Here is a 27248-nt window from a genome sequence, read left to right as displayed (position 1 = left end):
TGTGCGTGCAAGTTTCAATACCGATCACCAACGCCCGTTAGTGTCGGCGCTATGTAATATCCACTCGGCCAGATGCCTCTTGTGCATAGCATACCACCACTCACCGATGGTTTTGTTGTGCGCTTGTTCCCCTCCCACAAGACGTCTCTCACGCCGTGCATTGTGCTATGTCCTCTACAGGTACATTAATGGTCTTCCAGAGTTCCCTGGCTTCCAGAGTTAACTGGAATGGAGCCGGACATTCTGTGCAAGCCTAGGTAGAATGTTTTTGACAATTACCAATGCTGTCCGCCGAAATTCTTCAACGCTTTCGTAGGCAAGAACCGTTGTGACACAGAAATACATAAAACCCACCTCTAACTACTGGCCCTATAAACGTGAAGCGGTCCACGTGCGAAAATGTACCGTATCGTTCGGGCAAACGCCGCTACTCACCGCTGATAGAAATCGAATAGCGTCTTCAACGTGCAAGTAAATATGTACAAGAGATATTGGGCAAACGCCGCTACTCACCTATTATCGAAGTAAGTATGTCTTCAGCGTGCCAGCAAGTATGTGTCAGAGAAACTGGGCAAACATCACTACTGACCACTGCCCCAATTATAATTTATATCACGAGCGTGCAAGAAAGTGTCCCACATATATATTGGGCAAACGCCGCTGCTCACCTATGATCGAAGCATGTTTAGGTCTTCAGCGTCCGAGAAAGTATGCGCCATAGAAATCGGGCAAACATTGCAACTCACCACTGGGGCTCTTCGATTTTCCACTTCTGGCTACCCGCGGGCTGCCAGAGCCAGCCAGAGCGCGCTCGTTTTTCTCGGGTTGCTCCGACCCCCGCGCGGTGCACTTCCGGTTGGCGTTCGTTTTTCTCGGGTTGGACGGTTCTGGCGACCCGCGGGGAGCCCGAGGGTCGCCAGAACCTTCCAGGACAATTTAGTCGTGGAAGCTCTCTGGAAGGTTTCGGGCTAGCAGACGCCGAAAAGAGACGATACGCGCTCGCCGCCATCTTTGTGAGGACTCGACGGATTGCAATGCGGGCGCTTGCGGACTACACCTTTGCTTGTCCTTACGCTCGGGCCGCTCGGCGCCGTTCCGCCGTGCGAGATGGCGCGATTACGAGTGGCGGCGAGCACTTGGAGCTAATGTTTATTGCTTTTCTTATGTGTCCCGTGAAGTTTCCTTCCGTGAACAACGCGGCAAACTGTCGTGTTCTAACCCTTCTAACTGCGTCGTGCACATGTCCCAAAAGTTATGTACACGTTCGTACGAACACATGGAGACCCCTTTCGAGTTTATTTTTTCGTAGTAGTATTCGATTGTGGTGTCGTGTGTGCTTTATGTGCATTTAGCTGAGACGATTGTGATCGAACTACCTATTTCGCTCCGTCGTATGTTTGCGTGCGTGAACCCCGTCAGAACTTAACTATTTCAATTAGGTCTTCGATGTTGATCAAATGCACTGATCGAATAAAAGCGATCGCGACATTGTTTTTTGTGTGATCCTCGTTGCTCGCGAACGGCGTGCGAGCGTACTTCGATCTACGGGCCAGTATATGAGGTATAGTATTATGTTATGCTACGACGCGTCGATGTGAAAAAACGAAGATGAATTCAGAAATGTATACATCCTCTTGTTGCTTATTTCATCGTCGGCTTTGTCTTTTCCCACCTTTTAGTAATAATTCCATGCAGTATGTACGCGGTTATCACCTAGTAGCTCTACTAAAAGCTTTGCTAGTACATGAGATTTTTGGAGTGCCACTTAGGACTGGAAAAGAGGCTCAGGCAACATCTGCCAAAACGAGTCGAAGACGCGTCACACAGAAGTTTATTTTATATATAACGCGCACTCGTGGTACCCATACCGCCGCATGTCTCAAGTTATGACAAAACGCAAGCTGGTCAACGCGTGTGTGCGACGTAGTACGCGATAGATCCTCGAGCTCTTTTGGGGACACGATCACTTTCGCGAGATTTTCGCGTCGTGTTGTGCAGCGACTGTTACACGTACTAAGCAGACGTGAGCTGGTTAAGCCGTTAGCGGCGCGGTAGCTCACCTTGCATCGCTTTCGTGGCGCCGTGCGCCAGCTGGCTGTTTTGTTCGCGGACGGGGCGAGTTGCGCACGATTTTGCGAACGTACGTGATCGTATCCCAAATCCGTATGCTCGAGAATATCACTTCAGCTCTTCAGCAAACCTAGCCACATATTTTCAAGCGGGCAATGCAGAAAAACCAACGCGCACGCGGCGCAAAGTTTCGTTTGCTGCCACGGCGGTAGCGTTTGTTTACGTTTACGCTGGCTGTCCCAGCGTTCGATTTTGTAATCTTGGGGCAGCTTCGGGTTGTCTCGGGCTTCCCACACATGTGACCAAGACGCTGCTTCCTGTCCCGACCGGAACTTGCTGGCTGACCCTCTGGCTGTCTCTGGCTGCCAGAGAACTGCCAGAAGTCCGAAAATCGAAGAGCCCCACTGAGCCAATTGCAATCTTTTCCACTTGGAAAGAAATTATGTGCGAGAAAAATGAAGCGAATGCCGCTACTCACCAATGATCCAACTCAAATGAATTCGCCCATGGGCAAGGAAGTGTGCCCGAAAGTAATAATGTAAATTCAAGTACTCACCGCTCATGAAATAAAAATCAAGAACGCTTCGTGTGCTGGAAACGATGTCCCACAGAAGTGGGAGAATCCCAGCTACTCACCACCGGTTCAACAAAAATGAAGATTGCATCCGTGAGCAAGAAGATATTTCGATGAAAATAGTGTGTACCCCAGTACTCAACATTAGTTGACTAAAAATTACAGAAGTCGTCCGAGGCCGCAAGCATGTGTGCCACAAGAGCTTGCGAAAGCCCGCTATCTACCGGTTTTGAACATTTATGTGAGCACACCGGTGGGTAACACAATTGAATGTTCCTCACAAATTACGCAAGCTATAGGACTCAGCACTGACGAAATAGAAATGAAGTTCCTTCGGGGCAATTTGCACCTTATGTGTCAAGCAACTGTGGTAAACCTCACTATTCACCTCCTGTGTCCTGTGCACGGTAGATGTAGTAGTCGTTCATAGGGCCGACGTTAGTTACCACAGGATTGGGCACCGCCGTATCGCACAAGGCCAAAGTACGTTGACCTCGTGTCATCGCTACCGCCAGAGATCGCGACCAGCGTTGGCGAGTACATTCTTTCGCTCCACGGCGACGGATCCATCGTACATCGCTGCAAGCGAGCTCCTCCAGCGGGCAACAATGTCGGAAACGCGCCGGCTGCAGAAGCATCCACAATCAGAAGCATCCACAATCCATGCAGCTCACCGACGGCCACACGTTCCTATTCACGAGAGCCCAAGAGGCAACAGGCAACTAATTTCGATTATTTTCGGATACAAGAGCTTTCCTCTAAAGTCTACACCACTCCTTTCACATGCTACGGGCCGGTGTATTCAATTTAGTTTTGCCCCAGCTAGCTTTATCGCCGGCTTTGTCAAGAGTAGAGCATTCCCTTGCTTTCATAAGGAGAGGAAACGGCAGCGTGTAGTACGGAGGCTTCTGCCAGGGCTGTGCCATGTCACATCCCATCGCTTGCTTATCAACTCTACTAGATGGCTTCCTGGTACGCCACGACATGCGGCGTGCCATGCTAGTGCAGAAATCGGTCGCGTTTTCCATTCTGGCTTACAGATCTACCGGCACCATTTTCTTGCGCACATCGTTGCGGTGGTCATTGTCGTCCTATCTGCACCCGTCATCCGATCAGGCCGGGAACATTGCACAGCCCTACTGCTGCCAACTAGCATACAACTTGACTTGGCCACATGTACAGAACACGAAATTTTCTCAGCATCGGTTTCGCAGTTCGTTCGGCAGACTTTTCACGTTGCTAACGTTGCCGATACATTTGGGGAGCAAATTTTTTACGTGACTAGAATCCAGCCATTCGCTGGAAGAACCTCGTCAATGATAGGACGCACCACTCTTTCCTCTGTACAGCGACGCTTACGTCGCGCTAGCCTTCAGGAATGCGTCACCAAAGTCAATCCAGGTCAAGCTTTGCAAGAAGTTCAATTCCTTCTTCCACCCGACTACTCTCTATCGTGAGTCATACATGACATGAGCCGTCCCAGTATCATGACAGGACCACCCATCCATGCTGAAGCTCCTTGCTTAACCTCTGATCGTTGCACGTTCGCATGCGATGAGTTAGAACATATGCTCGATCTAGCGCGGCTTCGTGATGCCTTTGCCTATGTGCCTCTATGCATCTGTGCCCTTATATGCATATGTTCTTTTAATAATTATATGCCTTTACGCATCTGCAGTACACAGGCTCTTAAAATGTTGACTTGGAGACGGGCGGCCTTGAGAGGACAAACCTGTGCTCAATATCGCCAGTTTGCAGCATCATTGCCCACATTATGACATCGGAGACTTCTTTGCAGCACTACGAAAGACGGCGACTACCTCTGAAATGACAAGTCGACAATAATCACGCCATTTTGGCGCTTTCGGTAGCTCTACATTCTTTCGGATTTTGTAATGCTGAAACTGCTTTGCAGAGAGTCATCGGCACAGCGATTCAGAGGTAACAGTTCGATTCGATTACGTGCTTGTGTTTACATGATCGACCTAGACCAACATATGAAGGATCAGTGCGAGGTCGTTCATTGCATCGGTACATTCTGCATTAATCAATTGAATTTATACGGCCAAAGTGTCCACAAGTATGGCTTCGGTAGGATGTCTTCACTTGCGGGGGGCGTTCATTGGTTTCCACAGCCAGCTTCCATCTGCATAGAGCGCGAGTTAATAGCACCCGTGCGTTTGTACAAATCGCTCATCACGAGCGACACCGTGGTTTCCAGTGACCTCTTACATACATGGTTCTGGCAACAAATGGAAAGCTACTCCACTAACCTGAACCACAGAAACGCTCACCGCGTCTGAGACTGAAAACTAGCTATCCTAGGCAGCAGTTTTCGTCCATCCCAGACAATGGCTCCACTACACCTCATGACCAATGCGTATGTGTACGGTGAGAGCTTGGCTCCGCCGGACTTCGTAGAAGATAACTGGAAAAAAACCCTGACATATGGTGCAAGCCTATGAATGACATCAGAATATTCCTGGTATGTGAATAGGTCATTAAATGACGTACTGCACAGCTTTCTCTATGGCCATCTTGTCGGAATCCAGATTTTAACCTCGTGGCGCCCACATCCTAAAATTAGTCACGGAACTGATGGGGAGCTATGACAGAGGAGACGAAAGGAGAACGCCAGTACCGTTACGATCGCCTCTTTCAGTGGTTCTACCAACAACCACCGTAAGATCGGTTTCGGCACTCTATCCGCAAAGCTACTAGAGCATGTAGAAACAAAGAGCTTTTTGGGGCAAACCGGGTGCAATAAATTTGCCAATGTGCGCAATCATCTTTACGCTGTCCACGTTCTCCCCGATATCTTCGTGATTATTGCACGTACGCTCGTCAGGCGATATTTCCTGCGCTACTGCGACAAGGTTGAATCCGACATATTGGGATCATGAAAGCCACCAAGCGGGAATGCGTGCCTACTAAGCGGCGTCGATAGAAATTCTTCAATGAAGAAGAACGATAGAAATTCTTCAATGAAGAAGTCTACAGTGATCGGGTGGCGGAGTGATGTGTACACGCAGAAGTCGGGTGTGTGCATCGGCTCTAGGGTCGCCCCAGTTTTGAGCGATATCTATTTGAGCAGGGTGGACCGGGAACTTGAACCTGACTTGAGTGATGTTGCTGTGAGAACTTTTCGATATGTGGACGATTACCTTCTTCTAGTTGATTCCTGCCGGTGTGTTGCCACTAGGACGAGCGTTCTCAAACTTTTTAAGGAGAAAGGGGCAGGCCTTAATTTCACGTTTGAAGTGCCGCGGGAAGGCGCTATTCAGTTTTTAGACTTGACCATTCGTTTTGGTGGTGCTCACACTTGTTGGCTGTATTCCCCGCGTTCAGTGAAGCCAATTTTAGACTTCCAATCTTGTCATTCTAAGTTAGTGAAAAATGGCGTTGCGGTTTCTTGTTTGACTTCCGCTTTAAAGAAAACGTGCCCGCACCTGTTGTGTGAAAGTTTCAATAAGCAGCTGGACAGGCTCCGAGAAGCGCGCTATCCTACTGCTAATTTGGGCCGCCTGTGTGAAAGGATTCTCGCGACATTGAAATCTGAGTTGAAAGGCTCAGTCGAAAATGATAGGGTACGTGAGAAGAAGCCTCTCGCTAGTATCCCTTTCTTGCACGGTATTTCCCATCGTCTCAAGAAGGTTGGTGCCAGATATGATATAGATGTTGTTTTTTCGGCCAAGAATAAGCTTGGTAGAGTATGCGCCGCTGTTGAAAGGAAGGTGGATGGGACTGCGCAGAAATGGCATGAGTGTAAGGTGAAACACAGGGACAGCCCTTCGGTTTGTGGCAAGGGGGTTGTATATCAGGTGCCTTTCACGTGCGGTAAATACTATATAGGACAAACAGGCCGGTGTCTGAATGCGCGCCTGCAAGATCACCGTCGATCTTTGAATGGGCAGCCGTCGTCTAATTTGGCCCTGCACTGCCGTGAGTGTAGGTGTACTCCTCGCTTGTCTGATGCGAAAGTGCTCGCACGTCATAGGGACCAGACGGCACGTGAGCTAGTTGAAGCTTTTTTCATTTTGAAAGCTGGGGATGACTGTGTGGCAAAGCCTTCCCTTGCGTTAACTAAGGCAGAGATAACATACCTGGATGCGCACATCTAAGGTTTTCGGTTGTGTTTGTGGTGAACATGTGGTTTGGGTTGCCTATATATTTTCGTCTTTCTAATAAAAGTTCAGTTGTTAGTATGCGCTTGTGCTGTAGCCTTCTTCGTCTAGTCTTACGTTTTTTCGCGCTTTTTGCTTTCATCATGAATTACCAACTCGCCCAACAATCAATCCTTAGAAGAAGAACGTTTTATCTCTACTTCGTCCATTCTGAAATCATCGTCAAAGCATTCCCCGCACTGTGGATTTGCCGCTGGCCCGTTCGTTGAAATCTCAGCACAGAGTGGCAACGCCAGTGTGCGTCGGCGCTGTTCCATATTCCCCTGGCCATCTTGCAACAGCATGCCTCTGGTGCAAGCGTATCACCACACAGCCGATGTTCTCGTTCAGTGCTTGTTCTGCTTTCTCAATGCATCGCTCATGCCGTGTCTTGCGACACGACGTCTACAGCTCTATGAATGATCCTCCAGAGTTCTCTAGCTATGCTGAAGATGCACATTCCTTGCATGCCAGACTAGAGTTTTTCACAAGCACCTATGCTGTCCGGAAGAATTGAGCGCCTCCGTGGGCAAGCAATGATGTGACACAGAAATACGAAAAAAACACTGCTAAAAACTCGCCCTTTAAGAGTGAAGTGCTCCGCATGCAAGAATGTGCCATAGATGTTAGGTAAACGTCACCACTCTTATTCGATGGAAATTCCGTCCGTAGATTGCAACAAAATATGTGCCATAGAAATCGGGCAAACGCCGCAACTCACCACTGAGCCCATTTCAATGATATTTTCCACGTGAACATTATTGCGTGGGAGAGATATTCGGGAAATGCCAATACTCACCAATGATCCAACTAATCTGGAGTCACCCATAGGGAAGGAAGTGTGCACCAAAGTAATATTGTAAAATCGGGTACTCACCACTGATGAAATAAAACTTTCGAGTATTTCGTGTGCTGGAAGGAACGACGCAGAGGGATGAGAGCAACTGAGCTACTCACAAGCAGTCGAACGAAAATAAAGACTGCATCCGTGAGCATGCAGGTATTCTTGAAGAAAACCCTGTATACGCTGGTATTGCACACATTGGTTTCTTTAAATTTTAGGAAGTGTCCGAGGACAAAAGTGTGTGCACCACATAAATTGGTGAAACGCCGCTAGCCACCGGTTGTGAACAATCACGTGAACACGCGGGTGGGAAACACAACTGCATGTTGCTCACAAATCACGCAAGCTACAGCACTCATCTCTTACCAAACAGGAATGAAATTCGTTCGTAGTTTCGATGTTAGTTACCACGAGATCAGACACCGCCCTGTCGCAAAAGTCGAAATTTCGTTGACCTCCTGTCATCGCTATCGCCACTGATCGCCACCAGCAATGACGACTTCATTCTTTCTTCATGATCAACACTTCTTGCGCAAAATTTTCTCAGACAACGGCGAAACAAACACGGACGGGCGCAATTATCGCCACACTGCCATACACCGTTGCACCGTTGCAAGCGACCTCCTCCGGCGAACAAGGTCCGAAAAGTGACGGCTGTGCATCCGCGATCCAAGGAGCTCGCCGACGGCCACATGAATACTAGCACGTCGTGTTCGCTACAGCTGAAGAGACAGCGTAAGTGAGTTCTATTATTGTTCGCGCCAAGATATCTCTTCTAATGTCAGCACTGTTCCGTTCGCATGGTGTTCTCCAATGTTATCAATTTAGTTATGCTCCAGCTAGCTTCTTCGCCGGCTGAGTGAAGAGCATTCCTCTGGTTTCATTGGGTCAAAATACAGTAGCAACTACTCCACAGGTTTCTCCCAGTGCTTCGCACTGTCACATCCAATCCTTTGCCTATCAACTTTACTACATGGCTTCATGGCGTGCCACCATATGCGGCGAGTCGTGCTAGTGCAGAGATCGTCCGCGTATTCGTTGAGGCTTGCATGTCCACAGGCCATAATTTTCTTGTAAGCGTCACTGCGGCGCTCAGCGTGATTGCGTCTGCAGCCGTGATTCGAAAAATCCCGCAAACCTGCACAATCCCGCTAGCTGCCAACTAGCAGAAAACCTCACAGGGCCGCAAATGCAAAACAAGAATGTTTTGAAGTTGGTTCCGAGAGATTTTTCACGTTACTGACGCTGCCACCCCATCTTGGGAGTGAATTTCCTACGCGACTACAATGTGTAGCCACTCGCAGGAAGTGCCTCGTCAATGCTAGGACGCACCCCTCTTTCCTCGGCATAACGTCCCTAGTGCGGCGCCCAGATTACCAGAACGCGTCTTCGAAGTCAGTACAAGTGAAGCTATGCAAGCAATTTCAATTCCTCCATCCACCCGTCTACTTTCGGCCGTGATTCAAACATGACATGAACCGTCTTTGTATAATAACAGGACCACCCATTCATGCTGCAACTCTTCGCTTAACAACTCATCGTTGGGCAATCGAATACATTGAGTAAGAACACACGCACCAGCACGGCTTCGTGTGGCCTCTGCAAAGCCTATAAGGTTCTGCAGTAAACATGGTGTTAAAATCATGACGTGGAGACCGCCGGTCTCGAGAAGACTAACTTTTGCTCAATATCGCCAGTTTAACGCAATATTAGCCACGTCCTGGCATCGCAGACTTCTCTTCAACACAACAAAGCGACGACTTCCTTTACAATCCCATGTCGACGGCGATGACGCCATTTTGACAATTTCGGTAGTTTTATGCCTTTCGGACTTTGCAATGTTGCATAAACTGTGCAAAGAGTCTTTAACACAGAGATACACAGGGAACCGTTCTAATTCGGTTACGTGCTTGTATTCAGGCGCCGCCTAGACGAACCAAATGAAGATCTGTGCAAGCTCTTTTATAGCATTGTTACATTCGGCATTCATCGTTTGGATTTATTCTGTCAAAGAGTCCACGTTCCATATTATTCCAAAGTGTCCACAGCCACGTTTCATTCGCATAGATCGGGAACTTCTCGGATTCGTGAATTTGTCGAAAATTTCATTTCGACACACAACGGTTTTCTGCGACCGCTTACAGACGTGCTCCTGGACCACATATGAATAGCTACTCAACCAACCTGATCAGGAGAAGCACTCACCGCATCTCACACTCACAACTAAGCGGTTCCAGGCTGCCCTTCAATTCCATTTGACACAACGGCTACACTTTAGGTCATTACGAATGCATATAGTTCTGCTTTTAGCTTATCTTTGCAAGACTTCGTAGACCAAATCTGGCAACCCCTTGCCTTCTTATCTCGCAAGGTCATAGCCATGGAGGCAGGCTACAGCACTCGTGAAAAAAAAAGATGCCATTTGGCGCAAACCTGTTAATCACACCAGACAATATCTGGAATGTTATAGTTCAATAAATACTGGACCACAAAGCTTTCGCTTTGGCAATCTCGTAGGAATCCAAATTTTTACCCCGTGGTTGAAACAACCTAACATTTGGCGCCCAACTGACGGGTTCATGTGGCACGGGAGAAGAAAGGCTAACGGCGTGACCGATACGCTCTCGCTTTTCGCATTTTTAGATGCGAAGTGTCTTATAGCGGAGTTCAATCCGGTGGTGGTGGTGGTGGTGGTGGTGGGGGTGGTGGTGTGCGGCGTGACCGCCCTTACTGCGCATGCGCATCCCCTCTCCCCTCCCCCTCTCCACATCCCATCTCCCCTCCCTCTCCACTTTCTCACTGCCATCCACCTCTCCCCTTCCCCCTCTCCCCTTCCCCCTCTCCCCTTCCCCCTCTCCCCTTCCCCCTCTCCCCTTCCCCCCTCTCCCTTTCCCGCTCTCCCCTCCCCTCTCCCTCTCCACTCCCCCTCTCCCCTCCCCCTTTCCACTGTTCCTCTGAAACGCGCGGGCTAGACATGCCGAAATTCTCTCCTGCGCAACGCCACGATGAGCACCAGCGCATGCGCGTCCCCTCCCCCTCTCTCTCCTCTCCTACGCTGCCCCCCTCTCGCATGCCTACCGACTGCGTTCCCCGCTCGCCCTGTGAGAATTAACGGCCACGCTAAGGGAAGTCAAGACGCACGTAGCGTTCCTCTTCGCGCTCCACGACGCGAGGTCGGTAGCATGCCCAAAGAACGCCAACGGAACGCGATCGTGCAAGTGCTCCGGCTTCGCATCGCCTCATGGTCACCTTTAGCGGGAAATGGTGTAACTTTTCATTTGTTCTGCCAACAGCCTGCTGAGCAGCGATTTCCGCACTCTCTCGGCACCGCAGCTAGACGAGATTTTTTGGGAAACCGGGTGCTTTAGATTTGCTAATATTCACACTCATCCTGACGTCCTTAAGATTTCTCCATGATCATTATGTCTACAGGCATGGGACAGAATTTTCTGTGCTGCTGCGACAACGTTGAAGCGGGCATATCTGGATCAGAAAACGCCATCAAGAGGGACTACTTGCCTACTAACCTGCATCGATCGATTTTTTCATTGAGCAAAAGCTTTTTCTCTCTATGTCATATGTTCTGCATCCATGGTCAAAGCATTCCACACAGAGTGGGTATGGCGCTGCTCCGTGCGTGCGAGTTTCAGCACCGATTGCCATCCCCCGTTAGTCTCGGCGCAATGGGATATCCACTTGGCAGCATGCCTCTTGTGCATAGCATACCACCACACAGCCGATGGTCTCGTTGTGCGCTTGTTCTCTCCCACAAGACCTCGCTCACGCACTGCCTTGTGCTAAGTCGTCTACAGGTGTAATAATGGTCTTCCAGAGTTCCCTGGCTACGTTGAAGCCGGACATTTCGTGCAAACCTCGGTAGAAAGTTTTTGACAATCCGCTATGCTGTCCTGGGAAATTCTTCAACGCTTCTGAAGGCAAAAATTGATCAGACAGAAATACGTAAACCCCACAGCTAACAAGTGGTCCTTTAGGATTGAAGCGGTCTACGTGCGAAAATGTGCTATATCGAACGGGCAAACGCCGCTACTCACCACTGATCCAAACCGAATAGCGTCTTCAACGTCCAAATAAATATGTGCCAGAGAAACTGGGCATACACCACTACTCACCACTGCTCCAATTATAATGTATATCACAAACGTGCAAGAAAGTGTGCGCCATATAAATTGGGCAAACGCCGCGACTCACCTATGATCGAAGTATATTTAGGTCTTCAGCGTCCGAAAAAGTATGCGCCATAGAAACTGGGAAAATATCGCAACTCACCACTGAGCCAAGTACAATCTTTTCCACTTGGAATAACTTGGGGGAGAGAAAAATGAGGCAAATGCCCCCACTCACCAATGATCCAACTGAAATGAAGTCGCCAATGGGCAAGAAAGTGTGCGCGCCGGTACTAATGTAAGCCCGGGTACTCACCGGTCACCAAATAAACATCAGGGACGTTTTGTGTGCTGGAAACCATGTCCCAGAGAAGTGGGAGAATCCCAGCTACTCACGACCGGCTCAACAGAAAGAAAAATTGCATCCTTGAGAAAACAGATATTTCGAAAAAAATTGTGTGTACCCTGGTACTGAACATTAGTTCACAAAAATTTCAGAAGTCGTCCGAGGCCTAAAACGTGTGTGCCACACCAATTGGTGAAAGCCCACTACCTACCTGTTGTGAACAATCATGTGAGCATACGGGTGGGAAACACAAATGAATGATCCTCACAAATTTCGCAAGCAATAGGACTCATCACTGTCCAAATAGAGATGAAATTTCTTCGGCGCAAGTTGCACCTTATATGCCAAGCAGCTTTGGTAAACCAAGCTATTCAGTTCCCGTGTCCTGTGCACGGACGATGCAGCAGTCGTTCACAGGGTCTATGTTAGTTACCACGGGATCGGGCACCGCCTTGTTGCAGAAGGCAAAAGTTCATTGACCTCGTGTCATCGCTACCGCCAGAGAGCGCCACCAGCGTTGGCGACTTCATTCTTTCACTCCACGGCGACGGATCCGTCGTACACCACTTCAAGTGAGCTTCTCCAGCGGACAATAATGTCGGAAAAGGCCGGCTGCAGAAGCATCCACATTCCATGGAGCTCGCCCACGGCCACACTTTGTATTCAGGAGAGCCCAAGAGACAAGACACAACTCATTTCGATTATTTTTTTTATCCAAGATATTTCCTCTAAAGTCTACAGCGCTCCGTTCACATGCCACCGGCCAGTGTATTCAATTTAGTTTTGCCCCAGCTAGCTTTCTCGCCGGCTTTGCTAAGAGAAGAGCATTCCTTGGATTTCATTGGGAGAAGAAACGGCAGCGTCTAGTACAGAGGCTTCTACCAGGGCTGCGCACTGTCACATCCCATCGCTTGCTTATCAACTCTACTAGATGGCTTCCTGGCAGGGCACGACATCCGGCGTACCATGCTAGTGTAGGTCGCGTATTCATTGTGGCTTATAACTGCACCGGCATCATTTTCTTGCGCACTCTGTTGCGGTGGTCACCGTCATCCCATCTGCACCCGTCATTCGATCAGGCAGGGGAACGTGCACAAACCTCCTCGTGCCATCAAGCATACAAACTCAGATGGCCACATGTACAGAACACAAATATTTCTCAGCATCAGCTTTCGCAGTTTGTTCGGCAGACTTTTGACATTGCTAACGTTCCCGATGCCATGTTGGGAGCGAATTTTCTACGTGACTAGAATCCAGCCATTCGCTGGAAGCACCTCGTCAATGATAGGACGCACCACTCTTTCCTCGCTAACGTCGCGCGCAGCCTTCCAGAACGCGTCACCGAAGTCAACCCACGTCAAGCTCTGCAAGAAGTTCAAATCCTTCTTCCACCCATGTACTTTCTATCGTGAGTCATACATGAAATGAGCCGTCCCAGTTTCATGACAGGACCACCCATCCATGCTGAAGCTCCTCACTCAATGTCTGATTTTTGCACGTTCGCATGCGATGAGTTCAAACATATGCTCTTTCTAGGGTGTATTCATGTTACCTTTTTTTATACGGCTTTATGAATCTGTGCCCTTATTATGCATTTGTGCTTTTAATAATTATGTGCCTTTTTGCATCTGCCGTACACAGACTTCTAAAATGTTGACTTGGAGATGGGCGGCCTCGAGAAGGCTAACGTGTGCTCAATATCGCCAGTTTGCGGCATCATTGCTCACATTGTGACATCGCAGAATTCTCTGCTGCACTACAAAAGACGACGACTACCTCTGAAATGACAAGTCGACAATAATCACGCCATTTTGGCGCTTTCGGCAGCTCTACATTTTTTCGGATTTTGTAATGCTGAAACTGCTTTGCAGAGTGTTATTAACGTAGCGATCAAGCGGTAACAGTTCGATTCGATGATGTGCTTGTGTTTACATTATCGACCTAGACCAATACATGAAGCATCGGTGCGAGCTCGCTCGTTGCATCGCTACATTCTGTATTCTTCAATTGTATTTAATCGGACAAATTGTCGACAGGAATGGCTTCGGTTGCATGTCTTCAGATGCGGCGGGCGTTCATTGTTTTCCACAGCCAGCTTCCTTCTGCATAGAGAGCGAGTTTCTCGGATTCGTGCATTTGTACAAATTGGTCATCACGACCGACACCGCTTTCCAGCGACATCTTACATACATGGTTCTCTACAGCAACTGAAAAGCTACTCAACTAACCTGACCCATAAAAACACTCGCCGCCTCTGAAACTCAAAACTAAGCTGTCCTAGGCAGCACTTTTCGTCCATCCAAGACAATGGCTACACTTCATCTCATGACGAATGCGTATGTTCCTGTTGTGAGCTTCGTTCCGCAGGACTTCGTCAAAGATAACTGGCAAACCTATGCTTCGTATCTCGCAATGTCATAGCCACGGAGGCAGGCGACAGCTTTCGCGGAAAAGATCGTGTCATATGGTGGAAGCCTGTGAATAACACCAGAAAATTCCTGGAATGTGACTACGTCAATAAATGACGGATCACAAAGCTTTCTCTACGGCCATCTGGTCGGAATCCAGATTTTAACGTCGTGGCGGCCACAACCTAAAATTAGTCGCGGAACTGACGGGGAGATATGACACAGGCTAGGAAACGAGAACGCCAGTGCCGATACGCTCTGGCGTACTGCCTCTTTCATTGGTTCTGCCAACAACCCGCTTAGAATCGACTTCGGCGCTCTGTCCCCAGCGCTGCTACATGATTTGGAAAGAAAGGGCTTTTTGGGGAAAACCGGGTGCTTTAGATTTGCTAATGTGCTCAATCATCTTTATGGTGTCCACGACCTCTGTGATTTCTCCTCGATTATTGCACGTAAGCTCGTCAGGCCGTATTTCCTGCACTACTGCGAGAAAGTTGAAGCCGACATAATGGGCTCATGAAAGCTACCAAGCGGGAATGCGTGCCTACTTACCGGCGTCGATAGATTTCTTAACCGAACAAGAACGTTTTATCTCTACGTCATCCGTTCTGAAATCACCCTCAAAGCATTCCTCACAATGTGGTTTGCCGCTGGCCCGTTCGTTGAAATATCAGCACCGAGCGGCAACGCCCGTTTGAGTCGGCGCTCTTCGATATTCTCCTGGCCATCTTGCAACAGCATGCCTGTGGTGGATAGCATATCACCCCGCAGCCGATTGTCTCGTTGAGCGCTTGTTCCGTTTCCTCAAGACATCGCTCATGCCGTGCCTTGTGCTACCTCGTCTACAGCTGCATGAATGGTCCTCTACAGTTCTCTACCTACGCTGAAGCCGCACATTCCGTGCATGCCTTCCTACAGACATTTTGACGTGCCGTTATGCTGTCCGGAAGAATTCAGCGCCTCCGCAGGCAAGCACGTAAGTGACACAGAAATACGCAAACCCCGCTGCTAACAACTCGCCCCTTAAGCGTGAAGTGGTCCGCATGCAAGAATGTGCAAGAGATTTTGGGCAAACGTCGCCACTCACCACTTATCCAATGAAAATTGCCTCATTAAATTGAAGGAAGTTGCGTGACATATAAATGGGGCAAATGCCGCTACTCACCGCGGATCCAATCAGAATAGTGTCTTCAACGTGCAAGTAATCATGTGCCATAGAAATCGGGCAAACGCCGCAACTCACCACTGAGCCCATCACAATGATGTTTTCCACGAGGAAAAAATTGGGTGGGAGAGAAACTGGGCAAATGCCAATACTCACCAACGATCTAACTGCTCTCAAGTCACCCATAGGGAAGGAAGTGTGCGGCAAAGTAATATTCAAAACCGGGTACTCACCACTGATGAAGTAAGGCTTTAGAATATTTCGTGTGCTGCAAAGAATGACGCAGAGGAATAAGAGAAACCGAACTACTCACAATCGCTAGAACGAAAATGAAGATTTGATCCATGAGCATACAGGCATTTTCGATTAAAGTAATGTATACCTCGGTACTCATCATTGGTTCCCTAAAAATTTCTGAATTCTTCCGACGCAAAAACGAGTGTGCCACTCGAATGAGCCAAACCCCTTTGCCCACTCGTTGTGTACAATCATGTGAGCCCACGCGTGGCGAACAAGTGAATGTTCTTTAAAAATTAGGCAAACTATGGTGCTCATTGCTGATCAAATAGCAGTGAAATTCTTTCAGGGGAATAATGTATGTGACGAGAAACGTCGGTAAACCAGACTATTCACCTGCTCTGCACAGAAGATGTAGTAGTCTTTCGTAGTGTAGGTAATAGTTACCACGGCATCGGGCACCGCCCTATCGCAGAAGGCAACAGTTCGTTGACCTCATGTCTCTGCAACCGCGAGAGATCGCCACCAGCGCTGGCGACCTGATACTTTCGCCCCACGGCGACGGATCCTTCCTACACCATTCCAAGGGAGCTGCTCTAGCGGAGAATAAGGTCTCTTCAATAACGGGGAAACAACCCGCTTAGCATCGACTTCGCTCTCTCCGCAGCGCAGCATGTTGACAGAGAAATATACACCCACTCACGCAGAAATTTTTGTTGGGCTAGTTGATACATGTTACAAGGAGCAAGTCCCTGCTCCAGAAAATTTAATGCTAAAATATAAGTACAAGCACGGCTAAGGAATCCAGGAAGGTAAAACCTGTAGTCGTACCCTATTCTCACCGTGTAGCACACAACCTGAAAAAATAAAATTACACGTCACCTCCTCCTACGGGCAACCATGGTGGGATGCGAAAGCATCGCGGGGGTGCGCATCGAGTTTCCGTTTCTGTTATGTGACTTATGAAACGGTGGTTGTCGAGGCGTTTGAATTCCAGCTTGCCGACGCTGGCGTTTACGATCGGCTTCCCGAGCCTTCGTCTGCTCCGCGGCGGTGGCGCTGCCGCTGCAACTAGTGCCGATGTTGACATTGTGCATGCTGTTTCGCACACCGTTGCACAGCGAGAGAATGACGGAAGCACAGCGGACGCGCGCTTTCGCCGCCTCGCAGCTTCGAGATTCGCTTGCCGGTGTTGCCATTTTCGTTCAGCTTCGCGAGCTTCCATAGCGCCGTTGCGAAGGAGAGTGCAACGCTTGCTGGCGTTGCCGTTTACGTTCAGCTTCGCTAGCGTCCAGAGCGCCGTTGCGAGGGGAGTGCAACGGGAGCTAGCGTGCGCCGCATTATATACGAGCGCACAGCTGTGTCGGAGAGAGAGAAATGGGAGAGGAGAAACGAAGCCGAGGCAGCGCTCACGCCACCTCCTCCCACAAGGAGAGGGGGAGAGTTGGCGCATGCGCAGTATCGGTGTGGACGCCGCAGAACGGACACTGCCTCGAGCATAAGGTGCTTTCACATCTAAAAGTGGCATATAGGTTCATGGTTCCTCTAGTCTTTTCTGCACGCTTTAAACTTGCTTCAGCAGAGAACGACGTTGGGCCAGTTGTTGCATTATGAAAGGAAAAACATTGCTAAAACGACGAGGACGGAGAAGTAACGACACAGGATGCGCAGACTAACAACAATGTGATTACATCAAGGCAACAAATATAGAAAAGAAAAACCTGATCGCACATGCGCAGGTCACATCGTCACGTCAATGTGAAAAAAAGAAAGGCTTAAAATACAGGAACGAAATTCTCTAAAGCAGTTAGTCACGCCAGCCAAACATTTGAGCGAGAGGTACACGGGACCTTAAGGTGCACTATCGAAGAAACTGGCGTGCCCTTCCTCGCTCTTAGCTGAGTTTGCTGCGGCCTTTCTAAACTCCCTACGGAACAATCAGCAACGCCCCAAAAAACCAAGTGACTGGAAGAAGGCTGGTGTGATTCCCTGTAATCACGGGGTTTCGCGTGGCATCAAGAAGGTGGGAGTCTCCGTCGTGTTTTCAGCCCTCTAAGATTTGGGCAGGATTTGCAAGCGCGTCAACCGAGAGGGGCCGAAGAAGGCTGCATGCAGCACTAAGCACGCGAGTCCGTTTGTGAAGTGCGCCGTGGAGGCAGTGTGCGAGGTCCCCCTGTCCTGCGGCCGAACTTACATCGGTCAGACGGGGAGGTGCCTCGACACGCGGCTGAAAGGACATTCGGGTATTCTGAACCACACACAGGGAAGCAGTTTGGCCCTGCACGGTGGGAAATGACGATGTTCACCGGACTTCCCTTCGTGCAAGGTACTTCCTAGCTATCGCCAAGAGATCGCTTGGCTGGTTGTGGAATCTCATCCGGTTCATAGGAAGGGTGACTCGTGTGTCAGCACAACTTCGGTATACCTTAGTAAGAAAGAAATCAGTTTCTTAGATAGTGCACCTCAAGGTCTCGTGTACCTGTCGCTTTTAGGAGCTGGCTCACCAGGTTCTTACGCTGGGACAAAGTCCCGCGCCGTACGCGTAACCTTAGTACCAGAGGCGACCGCTATAGGCGCAGCTCGTGCGAAAGAGAGGTCTGCTTTTTCTTGTTCTTCGAGAACCTTGATGATGATAATAAAGCAGGCAAAGCCACACATAGCATAACCAACTGTAGCATGCGGCGCTCGCTCCACTCTGGCAATGCGCTTCGATACTAATAACATGAACGAAGAAGACAAGGCGCCGGAGCGGAGGGCTCGCAAGGCAGCAGCATTGCGGGCTCGCCGCCAACACCCTGCGGTGATAGCTCGCGAGGCCGCAGAGAGACGTCAGCGCCGGACGCACTCCGACATACGAGCCCGCGAAGCCGAAGCAGCGCGGAAGCGGCGGTAAGAGAACCTCGAAGAGGTACGGGCGCGGGATGCAGTGGCCAAGCGCCGAAAGAGGTCGCTACCTGAAGTTGGCGGCGCCGACGCGCGCTTCAAGCGCGATTTCAACGACCACACGTTTGGCCACAGCTGCAAGGTCTGCGACAGCTTGCGGTTCGACAACAACGTAACCACAGTCGCTACTATAATAAACTGTGACGTCTTTATATGACAGTACAGGAATTGTACGGAGCATTCGCGGTTTACCCAATTACCTCCGAACTATCACCTCAATCGTCATTCACTTCGTGGATATGGCGTGATTTTTTATCTTTTGCTGACTAGCTTATTGCTGTGAAGAATTTGGTTCATTATTTTAAACCTTTCTTTCTCTTTTTCTAACGTTGACGGGACGATGAGAGCTGCGCATGTGCTATCAATATTTGCTTTTTTTTTATATTGCCTTGCTGCCATAAAATTGTTAGTCTGCGCATCGTGTGTCGTTACTTGTCCGTGCTCGTCGGTTTAGCGCTGTTTTTCCTTTCGTAAAAATTGCTTCCTTCTGCCATCGGATTAAAAACCAGAAAAAAAGCAAGATGACTTGCGGAACCCAGCATGCAAAGCCGTTTATCACGTGCAAGGAAAATGTGCTTCATCAGATCCTGCTTACATGCAATAAGGTTTACATAAGACAAACGGGGAGATGTTTAAACGGGGCGGCTCTGAGAGCATGAGCGTTCACTTGACGAAGGGAGCGGGTCTAATTTCGCGATCCATGGTGAAGCTTTCGGATGCGTACCTCGTTTAGGATGCGTACACCTTGGTTCTGGATAAGAGTGGAGTCAACGTGGCACGCGGCCTCAAACAAGCCTTCTTTATCAAAAGAAAGGGGCTAGGCTGCGTTAGCGAACCGTCAAAAATATTGTGCGATTGTGAAGTATCCTTTTTGGAAGGGATTGGTTGAAAACTCTCCTCGAATTAGTTGGAATGCCGACCGCGCATGCCTGAGAATCGGAATAAATTTTCTTCTTAATGGGGTGTACTGTTTTAACTGTTTATAGAGTGTGTTGCTCTCATCGTTACATTTTCTTCTACATGTTCATGTTACTTTGGCCATATCCACCACGTGTCGTAGATCACATAGCAAAGTTTTTTGCTTCAAAATATGTTATCACGGTCAACTTTTATCGCTTTTAAGTAGACTGTTAAAGTTTGTACCTATATGTACACCCGTTTTCTTCGAATAAACATCTGTCGTTGGTAGACGTTCGACGGCGTCACTTGTGTTCGTCTCAATGGTGCTTCATGTCTTTCATTAAAGGAGCACTGACATCAAATTTTAAAGTCGAGATGTGCCATTCATTCGATTACTCGGTAAGCATAGGTCTTTTTGGCCTAATTTGAATGGCGTCCGTCGCGTGGAAGTAATTTTATTTCGAGGGCAAACAGCGTGCAAAAGCTCAACGGAAGATTGATCACGCTGCGACATCGACACTAGTGCTACGTGTAAGGTGTGATATATTCCGCAAATACCATCCTGAGTGACGATACGCTAGTAACAGTGACGTCGCCGATCTGAGTGTATTTATTGTGGCGCCGACGCCAGGCGACGCTCTCACTCCCAGCCAGTGGCTCTCCTTGCTGTCCCGATCCGTGTTTGCGATTCATCGTGTCGCATCGACTAATTTGTCGTGTGCTCCACAGCGCGAGTGCGATCAATCGGAGCGACTACGTGCCAGCATGTCGGGGAACCGCTGCGTAGTGCGTACCTGCTCGTCGAGGCGCGGAAAAAACTGAAAGTGCGTAGCGTGTCATTAGACGTACAGTACGTGCCAACACGACCACAACCTATCAAAGTCGAGTAGCCTATAGATAAATAACATCGCTAAGACGTAACACGCATGTAGCGTTAATAGTGAATGTTAGTTCGTCCGTGGACTTCCTTGCCCTAGCGTAATACCGGGTTACTGCAGCCGTAACCGTGAGAGGCCGGATAGGTGGGGCCATCTGGCGGCGCAAAGAAGAACCTGGCAAGCACAGAACTGTTATCGTAGAAACGTATCGTATTCTATTTCTCCGCTGGTGTGCATTCGCTATGTCGATATTCCATAGACCCCTTTGCGTATACCGGAATGCCGTGCACGCTAAAATTCTCTGATATAGCTAATTGAGACATACCAGCGAGTATGGCCCAAGCGTGCGTCCCCGGGCACATCCTCGTTGCTGGTTGGAACGGCGTCCATTTCTGAATCGCTGTTTTGCAAAGGGTCGAAGCGAAAATGATTCGCGACGTCGCGTATCGCGGTGATTCTAAGTTCCAGAATGTCGTCTTCAACACTAGTCGATACTTTTGACGGCGACGACGGCGATGCCAGTGACAAGGCATGACTGAACGTGCGCGCCTAGCAGACGAAATGCAAGCTGAGCAGCTGATCCTCACGTCACTCCTTTCTGTGGACAAGTGGTAAACTGGCGCGTGGTCTGGAGTTGACCGCGAGGGAGCGCTGCCAGCGCTAAAAAATGGCGGGCTTGTAGGCCGTTTTGAATCGTGCTAGATACCGATTATATAAATCAATAAAACAGATAGCTATTCGTCCCTCAGTTGCATTTTCAGTCGCGAATCGCTACTAGAGGGTAGATAACTACTCGTGGATGCAAATATCTTGACATGCGTAAATTTGATGTCAGTGCTCCTTTAACGCACACTCGCTCCCTAAGTGCCTCGTTCAGCGCGCGTCTGGCACCACCCTCTGGGCAACATCGCTACCATTGGTTTCTGCCGAGTTTTCGAGCTGCGTCGACGCAAGTTTCGCGTTCCCTGCCGGCGGTTGCTGCCTGCAGGAGATGGTGTACCCCTACGCCGTCCGCAAGAATTCTTCAAGCCCTCCGCGGCCAGCTACAAATCTACCAAATAAATGAGAAAAACACACCTATTAGGCATGGGTGCATTTGTCCTCGGGCCCCACTACTTACCATGCCATGCCACTGCTCACCTGTAGCCCACTATAAATGATCAAGTGGTCCGCGGGCTATAACTTACCTACCAGAAGGTTTGCGGAAACCTCTCTACTCACAAGTGGACCACAAGTAAAAAAAAAATTCGGCAGATCCCACGTACCGTGAGAGTCGATGTGATGCGAAGCATGCAGTGGGAAGGTGACTGTGGTGTAATTTTTTTTTACTGAGCGAAACGTTACAAAATGACGCTAAAGATTTGTATAAATTTTATACACACACATATATGTTGAAGAGCCGCATATGTGTTATATAACCAGTTGTTTACAGCTGGATACGCTGACAACGGCAACGTGGGTATTATACCAACACCAGAAGCCGTAAGCTGGTATGCAGTGTTACACTTGTCCCTTGTGATAGAGAACGCACGCACGTTTCACGAACCCGTGTGCATGCGTGGAAGACGTTCCTGGCAGTTCTTGAACAAGGTCATCATCCCCGTGATCAGTGAGCACCAGCAGTTGGTCATGACTTGTTATCGAATCAGGTCGTGATCGCGGTGGCGAGGGGTCAATGTGTAGTGAAGTATGAGGTATAGTACAGCCGTTGGAAATCGTGGATGCCTCGGTTATTTCGTCGACAATTTGTCTATAGATAGAGCCAGCGACATGTTGGAATCTGAAGTCACCCTTCGCGTTGGTGAGGTATGAGGCCTGGATAGTGCTACGTAGACCAACATCAGTGGATGGCGCTTGTCGTATTCGTAGACTACCTGGGCGTATGTGGCCTACGTAGCCTAGTCTACAAAGCGGCTGTCAATCAATCTGACATCATCCTCGGTCAGCATGAGGCCACCGCCCAGCCTCGTAAGAAATGAAGAGGACACTGCGTCGTTCTGGCAGACTAAGTGCACTTTACGGTACGGTGATGTGAATATCATACGTAACTTTCGTTAATGTATTCCTCCGGAGTCGAGCAATGCTTGAATATAGCTCGCTCAATCATAGGGATACAAATGTAATGTTTAGTAGACTGCTATAAAGGCGGAGCTAACATTGGAACCACAGACGTTAATCTGATATGCCGTCTGTATCGTAGGAGTATACTCATCGTAGGAGTATCATGTATAGTGTTTATTGCTTTCTTGTAAAATTAGATAGCGAGCACCACAACCACAACTGACGTTGCACCGTCATTACGCCTGCAGAGGCTGCTTTTCCAAACCAGTTTATACACCTGGCGTGGCTCTGTGGTAGAATACCTGATTGCCACGCAGAATGCTTCGGTTCGATTCCTGCTGGGATCCTAATTTTCATTCTTTCCATTCGTCAGGTTAACGCTGCCGATGTAGGTTTTTCTTAACGCTCTCGCATTTAATGTCTGTTCTCGCCGTTCCTGGGTAGATATAAACTATCAATCACCTGTGGCGCATACCCATGCACCGCGGCCCGTGGTAAGCGGGTATGTGCCACAAGTGTCTGGAGGAAAGGGTTTGACGACGTACGCGACAGGATTTTCACTTTATTCATGTCATGACCGGACAGTCGTATTCATCAAATCATGTTACCCTCCCATGCAAATTTTGGTCGGCACCAGGTTAAGGAGGCGACCATGAGAGCCCCCAGACGTAGGCGGCTAGATAGATAGATAGATAGATAGATAGATAGATAGATAGATAGATACGTAGATAGAAACGCTCAAAGTGCCAGAGGTTCGCTAAGAAATGCTTCGCATTTAAAACAAGTCATCAGGGGAAAAATTATTAGCCGCAAAACTTGTGTACACCCCGCATGCCTCCACTACACCAAAAGGTGATGAAAGCGTCGGTGGGGAAGAAGGTACGCACGACAGAAATTACGCAAACCTCACTACTCACCACTGATCTACTAAATATAAAACAGTTAACACATTAGCGGCAAGCACCTATGAATGCACGATGGAAATTGAACAAACGACGCTGCTCACCACTGGTCCACTAAAAATGAAGTTGGGAACGCGCGGCCTGCAGACACCATCGCATGTTCCACTCTAATTCGGCCAACTCCTCTGCTCACCACTGGTCCACTGCAAGTGGAGAAGATAACATTAGGGCAAACACAAATTAAGTTCGCGCCGGAAATTCGAAGCTCATGTGACCAGCCATGCAAGATGACGCATGTCGCAGCAGACGCTGCTCAAATAAAAAAAACTTTAAAGAAGCGCACGCTGAATTAAAAACGGAATTTCTGCACAGGCACCTCGGGTTTTCTTGCACGGTGTGTGATTGGCTAATGTCCAAAATTCTCTGTCACCTCAGTGTGGTGTGCTAAGCAGCTTTCGTGGACCTGCCCTTTCGCAGAGGCTCAACATTACTTTGATCGATTCTAACCCATGCACTGCCTTGGCATGGCAGGAAATCACGAGAGGTGATAAGGAAGCGACAGAGAAAGCCAGAAGATGACTGAAAATTGCGCGTGCTTTCTAATAACATTTTATGGCACCTGAGCCAAATCACGTTTTGCATAGATAACGTCGCACACACCCATAAACTAATATATCCATATATAAATAATATAATGACGAAGAGCGGAACTTTCGCTATTGCGAGCGCGCTGAGACAGGAGTCACGAAGGCGATAGAGTAGGAGATTAGAGCAGCTTGTTTACATTTACACGTCAGCTTCAATAATGATACCTGTGCTTTCCTGGTAATATATTATTACTATTTTCATTTTATCTTTGATTTTTACTTCTTTCGTCTTTAAATAGACACAGTTTCGCTTATAATTAATGATTAAAAGAAACGCCAGGCCTGCGCGGAATGCGCAGCACAGTCACAACGAAAGCTGGAAGAGCGCATTTCTAGAGCCCATTATAAACTCTTTTGGGGCTACTAATACACGTACACTAGCAAGGTACCCATTACGCCATAAATCATAATTTCTATGAAGTTGGGAAGCACCCAGTACGCCATTGTTCGTATTCTGCGGAGAAGCGAGGAAAGAGCTACACATCTGTAAGGCAATATGCGCATTTGTTGATTCGACGGCTGATGACGATGAAGTTTAAAGTTTACTGCCACATAGTTACAAAACATGTATAAACAGCAAGGATGGTAGGATAAAAGCTGCTTATAGGCAGCTTGACTGGTCCCACCTCCCCGTATAATAACAGCACCAACAGGACAAGTATTCGCACTTGTTGCATGATTAAAATAGAAATACACAAAGCAAAGTGATAAGCATCAGCAAGAAACACATTTTCAAGAAACACAAAAGCAAGGTTGACATTCGTAATATTAGTTGAAGCAACGTGTTTTTAGCAGCATAACGTATGTTTTCATCGCATAGTTCATATTTGAATTATGGCTGAGCCCTTTGTAATTGGTTGGAAGCTTTAAACGACCCACTAGTTATGTAATTCACATTGTGTGACGCCCTGTCGTTATTTCACTCTCCCACCACGCTATATAGCATACGTTAACGTGAGAAAGAGAGAGAGCTTTATTTATACCCTGAGGAAATGGATCATGGGGGCCTGATGGGTTTCTTTGGTAACCAATAGAAGTGCACTTGCGAGGAATCCACTGCGCTATAAATCATCATACTTTATGTGAAATGGGAAGCACCCACTATGCCATTTTTCGTCATTCTGCGGTGAACTGTGGTACCCGCTAAACACCGTCAAGGCATTATGTGCACTTTGTTGATGCCGTGCCTGATGAAGATGAACAATTATGGCAGAACCCTTTGTAATGGGCTGGAAGCATTCAACCACCCACTCATTGCGCAATTCACATTGTCTGACGCCTGCTTACAGAATTCGCGTTTTGAGACGCCTGGTTGTTATTTTACTCTTCTACCACGCTATATCACATATGTTACGTGGTTCGTTTCCGACGTGAAGCCTGTATAAGGTCTTTTTTCAAAGCAGTTTGAAGCACTGGCATGGCTCTGGGGCAGAATACCCCGCTCCATCGTGGATATCTTTTCTTGTTTCGTTTTTTTTATTTCGCCCGACAGCGGTGACGGACACCGGCGGTGGCGGCAGACAACTACGGCGCCAAAAACGGCCATTGTTGTGATCTTATAAGAGCTTTCGCTGTAAAACTATCTTGTTTTAGGCCAATCCCCCAGGGTAGGTGCGCGCCACGGTTTTAAAGGGACACTAAAGAGCAAAACGATCTGTCTCATATTGGTAAAGTACTCTTTCACGATACCAAAAACACCACGCTTGCTGCGAGAAGACGCTTAGTAAGCGAGAAAACGCGCAAAAACAAAATGTGGGTGGCGACGCCACCTAGAAGTTTCCGCACCATTCGCCGTGACGTCAAATGTTTTCACGGTGCTTACTAGGGACTACGTAGTTCCTAATCGGTAAAAATGAAGTACATTGTCCTCTGGGGGGGGGGGGGCGCCATACAGTTCCATGAGACAGGAAAGTCTTCAGGGAAGCCGTTTCACGTGTAGGTAACCATAATCGTATTAAGCTTGATTTGCACGTTTTACGCGAAAGTAGCAGTGAGGTACGATCGGTTGGCAGAAGGAATGCCCTCTCTGTATATGAGCTTCCCTTTGAAAATGAACTCGAAGGGATGGCTGAGTGCCTTCCTTTGCTGTCACCATATTTTCTCAATGTAACTGGGTAAACTGCATGCTTTTTGTGTGTCTTATGCTACGGCGCCGGATCCCCTTTGCAACGTGCCACTGGTGTAGCGCAAATAGCATCGGCGTCGCATGAAAACGAAGGACATCGTTTTTCTGGGACGGAGTTTGAGCTCCACAATTATATTACTGAGTTTTCAAGACGTTTGCGCATGAACTATTTTTTTATAAGGCGGAGGCAGGAGATGTAAACAATGACTCTCTGCGACCGCCAAACACTTCGACACCAGATGTCACCAATGCTAAGAGTTAGATCACTACGTAAAACGAGTCTAGTGGGAAAATCTGAGCACAACTAGACAGAGTCTAAAGCCGAAGAACTCAACTTCTTGAAAGAACTAATCTTGAAATGCCTTGACAGAACTCGCAAACAGAAAGGACATTGTTATAACATCTGCGGTCAAGGGTTGTAGTATAGTAATCTGGCCTATAGAAAAGTATAAAAACGAAGCTATCGGGCGACTCATCAACAACACCCCTTACCGAAAATTAACCTCCAACCCGACTCAAGAATATTGTAAGAGAATACATCATACGATAACGGATTTTCATGCCAGGGAATCAATCACACTCTCCTAGTTCCGCTTCTTGATTCCTAAACACCTTCCGAAGATGCATGAGGTTTCCATATATCAATTATTTATAGCATAAATACCAGGCACACCTATGGTACCCAACAAGACAACTGCTGCGCCAACATCAAAATTTCAAATTGTCATTTATTTACTGTACCATGCTTAGTCCTCTGTTCAATATAACCTCATTTCCTTTTAATTCCTTTATCGAAACACAAACACTCTGGGATCAGGCCATTCTGGCAACAGCAGATGTCTGCTCCTTGTATAACACTGA

Source organism: Rhipicephalus sanguineus, chromosome 9 (assembly GCF_013339695.2).
Source record: "Rhipicephalus sanguineus isolate Rsan-2018 chromosome 9, BIME_Rsan_1.4, whole genome shotgun sequence".
NCBI classification, from domain to species: domain Eukaryota; kingdom Metazoa; phylum Arthropoda; class Arachnida; order Ixodida; family Ixodidae; genus Rhipicephalus; species Rhipicephalus sanguineus.
The sequence above is the reverse complement of the archived record's forward strand: the minus strand, read 5'-3'. Positions refer to the sequence as shown.